Source organism: Medicago sativa, chromosome 4 (assembly GCF_051527215.1).
Source record: "Medicago sativa cultivar Bolivia chromosome 4, Bolivia_mono, whole genome shotgun sequence".
In the NCBI taxonomy this organism is placed as follows: Eukaryota; Viridiplantae; Streptophyta; class Magnoliopsida; order Fabales; family Fabaceae; genus Medicago; species Medicago sativa.
Window position 1 is genome coordinate 29,723,815 of NC_140752.1, and position 4,958 is coordinate 29,728,772.

At 32.8% G+C, this 4,958-nt stretch overlaps 1 long non-coding RNA gene across 6 annotated transcripts; it reads right to left on the minus strand.

Annotated features, from left to right (window-relative positions):
- On the minus strand, positions 1–4,167 carry LOC146927637 (uncharacterized). Of its 6 annotated transcripts, XR_015005764.1 has the most exons (7): positions 3,814–4,167; positions 3,310–3,714; positions 2,975–3,189; positions 1,848–1,933; positions 1,415–1,505; positions 338–573; positions 1–230 (listed from the first exon to the last, which is right to left on the minus strand). It is a non-coding gene; the product is annotated as an uncharacterized LOC146927637 (long non-coding RNA). The 6 variants fall into 6 exon arrangements; XR_015005763.1 differs by lacking the exon at positions 1,848–1,933 and having other exon boundaries at positions 338–549; positions 1,415–1,618; XR_015005767.1 differs by lacking the exons at positions 1,848–1,933; positions 3,814–4,167 and having other exon boundaries at positions 338–568; positions 3,310–3,586.
- Between the last annotated feature and the right edge of the window lie 791 nt (positions 4,168–4,958).

Consider the following 4,958-nt stretch of genomic DNA (forward strand, 5'->3'; position numbering starts at 1 on the left):
GTTAACAACCATTAGCATTCCTCTCAAAAAAAAAACCATTAGCATTCTCAATTGCTACATATCAGCCACAAAAACATTGAACAAAAATTGAAGATGGTTTAAGCAATAGTAGTTATCAGCATTCTCAATTGGTACATACAAATGAAATGCAGCAAGAATAAAATAGGGCATCTTCTTAATATAATCCTTGCCAACATCGATAATGTATACAGAATTGCCTTCCAATGAACCTAAAAATAATAATAAAAAAAAGGCATACACGTTCAGATATCATATTGTGTGTAAGAACAATCAGAACACTATTGAAATGAAACCTCAACAATACAGTTGAACATACCTTCTGCCTTCATACCATTTGTAATATCAGCAAACGGCAACCTTGGCTGATGAACTTTGCGCCTCTTGTTGGAATCCATTTGCTAGAATTTGAACTGCAGTAGTGAATGGCAGAAGGTTCCCTTTGAAACAAATCTGGAGTGTTTGATGGACATGCTTTTATGTTTTCAGATGTGTTTTTAAGGTTGTGCAGTTCCACGCCTCTTTGTATGCCTGATATATACAGTGCAACCTACTCTATTTAAAAAAAATAATAAGAATATTATAGTAGGTGCATGCAATAAATTAGTGGGCTTCCCATACTCTTATAAAAAAAACGTGATTTGTGGAGCACTATGTATTGCTGCATGCATATCAAATACCCTTATAAACTAAGAATAACAAAAAAAAAAAAAATTAAAGATATACAAAAGACCAATGAAATCAAACATAAAGCATAACATGGTAACTCATGGCAGTACTTTCCTTGAGATATGTAAAAACAACATCACATGCTAGATGATTAGGGCATAGAAATACTCGTTGTTATATATAATGCATAGGTGATTCAGCTTTAGAAATCATACACGAAAGCACACATGAATTTGGTAATTTTATATTAAGTTCAAAGATAAATAACTATATTTTAAACTTTAAACAAAAGAACAGAGAAATTTGAATAATATGACGTGTGTTTCTAGCATCTAATATCTTTAAATTTGAATCATATAGCAGTATTGCATACAGATTCAGATCCTTTCCATTACATATGCACTTGCTATCATGAAGAATTAAACCATGAGAGATGAAAGCATACAAACTTAATAAATCACAAATAAACCACATACAAATTTAGCCTTAAATCTTCATCATACTCTAATGTACACAATTTAATGCCCTTCTCATATTTATTTATTTCCTCTCATGAAAACAGTCAAATTTTCAGTTTGAACTTACTAAAGCAAATATACAAACTTAGCCTTTCTATAAAACAACGGCTACAGAGGCTGCAATGTAAACAAAAAGGCAGCAACAAAAACAAAAACAAAAAAGGCTCAAGAGGAGACCAAACCTAAAGACTAAAGACTGATTTTAATACCAGAAAGAGTCATGTTAGCCGGCCTCCAAACACCACCGCTGAACTGGAAGAAAAAAAAAACTACAGCAGCAAGACCACTCCATGACAGAACCTGCATAACTATGTTTTAAGTGATGTTCTCCTTGTCATGCTCATAGGACCTAATAGTAAAGACTTTGTTTGCATCCGTGGTGCAGCATACTTATACAACTGTGATCAAATCACCTATTTTTAATTCAAATGTAAACTAATAGTAAGAAAAAAATCTCACAAGTGAAATGTAATAAATCTCAATAGATCAAAGAAGAGGAAACTTTGAAAGAATTAAAGCAATGAATAGAAACAGAACATAAAAAGAGTAACATTGGCGCCTTCCAATGTCATAGAAAAAAACAAAGAAAAAATGCATAAAAGCTAAAGCTTAACTTCAACAACATTATGTAGACTAACTTACTTTTTGGTAATTATGCATGAAATCTGATGGTAAGATCCTTCTGCAGGTATTACCACAAAAACTAATCCAAGTGAATTCAGAAGCCACTGAAAAATGACATTTGGTATATTTTTTTATGATTCATGTTCAAGAAAAATGACATTTTCAAAAACAATAGTAGGTGCATGCAATAAATTAGTGGGCTTCCCATACTCTACTAAAAAAACGTGAAAGAATCTATATACAAAGAATACTAATAAATGACATGTTCAAAAACAATAGTAGGTGCATGCAATAAATTAGTGGGCTTCCCATACTCTTATAAAAAAAGGTGATTTGTGGAGCACTATGTATTGCTGCATGCATATCAAAGAACATGAGATATGCATATCCAAGAATAAGAAGAAAAAGAGGGGAAAGACAACTTTATTATTGTCTTAATAAATGTTCTGTCAGTTTTAGCTAGCAGTATCTACCTCATAGGCAATCACTTTTACACATAGAAAGTCACCAAATTGACAAACAAATGGATTTAGCATGAACATTAGTATTACAGAGGCTGCAATGTAAACAAAAAGGCAGCAGCAAAAAGACACCATTTTAGTAGTGATTCACAAAGAAAGAATAGCTTAGCCTCTGAAAGTTATTGGCAAAGAAAACACTTTCCTCTCATTATGCAGGGAAAGGGTGTTAAGATTAGTATTCAGTGCAAATGAGAGAATGAATGGTATGAATAAAACATTAGTGAAAGGAAAGCAAAATAAATATGTTTGTGATCCATTCAATGGATGTGGAACAACTACATATCATGCTTATAAGAAGCAGACATTATCCTTCACAGACTTGACAACAAAAGTATACTCCATTTCTCATGGAGTATAAGAATAAACATTATAGGTAAAGAATCAGTCAAAAGAGTAAATTCTAGTCACTTTATCAACATAACAAAGCAAAAGTTATTAACAATACGAAATAAATCTAATGATCACAGAGTTAATAATGAATATAAACTTGCTAGTGTACTGTCCTATATGCTAAAAATCCAAATAACTTATTCAGATGATGACTCATAAGAGCATAATTGTGCTAAAAATTTCAATAGCGATCATGTCATGCAAAAATCACATAGAAACTACTAATAATTTTACCTTCCAAATCATTATCTTTAACTACCTATCTTAGACCATATTTTGCAACAGAGATGCCTGTTATCTACCCCACCAGCAGGTCTCAAACTCAGCAATGTTTGATCTCTTTGCTCCAACAAAAGTGTATATCCAAAGCCTCACAATCAAATTTAAGGCTTGCAATTGTACACAATAAGCATTTGCGAATTATCAAATCTCTTGTATCAGCCAACAATCTAATGGAAAACTCAACAATAAGAACACAAACTTTAGAAGAAGAAATCCAACTATTCTATTTTCTTCGATAGAAAATTAGATAAGAAAGGAACAAATAGAGGTGGAAGAAGAAATTTTACCAGAAGAATAAATTTCCCCTAAAAGCAATTATCAAAAGTTCTTGACACAACAAAAGTCAAACATTACTTGCGCTTTCCTTTTCAACTTTCAGTTCACAGACTCACCGATAATCGAACTTCCCGTGCCGGAACCACACTCTCTCTCCACCAAAACAACCTCTTCATGCACGTCGGAACCTCCGTTTGGCCTTGCTCCCTCGTCCTCGTCAAATTCATCGACCACTGGATCCACACTCCACCCAACACCACCAACCCCTACACTCACCTCGTCAACTTCCAATCCAAACGCGCCATCGAACTCAGATGCGGTTGCGGCGGCGTCGGCATGGGTCTCTACCTTCTCGGACTCATCGACATAATCCTCACCAATATCGCAAAGCAAATCAACTTGTTTTGAAGAAGAAACTGAAATACTTAAATTTGTATTGGAATAATAATGATCAGATTAATGCTGTGAATCCTCCGATTGACACAACATCATAAAGGTGGAAGAAGAAAATTTACCAGACGAAATTTTGTAAATCAAAGCCCCACCATCATGAATGAGTGTACACAAAGGAGAGGCACGTGATATCGGAATTAAGAGAGGAATGCAGAGAAAGAATCAGTGAATGAAGGTTTTGATTGAGAGAGAGAGAGAGAGAGAGTCATGGGTATTAGAATTTAATATATGTGCATTGGAATAGTAAAAATATGACGCTGATTTTTAGCGGCTCAGTGAACAATTAGAGTTTCAATGGGGAAAATTCAAATTTGAATTGAAGGTTGTGATGTGTGCAGATCAGATTGTTTGAAGATCAACGGCTGACATGAATTGGAGCCAAAATTTAGTAGGGTTAGGGTTGTGCAATTAGGCTTACAGTGTATGTTAGGATTAGAGAATACTAGTTCATCTACCCGTGCTATCGCACGAGTCATATACATTGAAAAAAAAATTACTTAAATGTATTATCATTGCAATCACCATCTTTACCATTTAAAAAAAGAATCAAACAATTTTTTGGTGTAACTCTTGATAGTGCATCGTATATCATTTTACAATCTCCAAGGATAGAGAATATTTAAGACTATCTAACCCCAAAGAAAATAATCTAATCATACTTTTTAGCATGAAATGAAGTCGAATAATTTATCAACTAAGACTAAAATTAAACTGACATATATTAGATAAAATCAAGACAATTATGCCCCACAAACCTCGTCTCTTTTAAGAGCTTACGCATTAGGATGATATGAATGATTCAAATAACTTTGTAAGGGAACAAATGCAGTACCTATAACCAAAAAAAGGTTTTAAAAACTGAAAATTTGATAATTCAATATATTCGACTATGATATAATTTAAAACTTTTTTTTTTTAACAAATTGAAATGAGATATATTATAAACAGATATAATGTAAAACTTTAAAACCAAGTATTTGATGAAAGTTCACATTACCATTAAACCAAACATTTGGGGGATGCAAAATTAAATAGAAACAAAACACTAATAAACATTAGGTGATTTGGATCAATTAGTGGAATTCCATGAATCGCAATTTGCTTGAAAATATTCATATTCATAAGCAAGAGTCTTACTTGCAAAATGAAATAATGAAGATGTGAATTAGACAAAGACCATTTGGAATTTCACTAAAATTTCCATTAA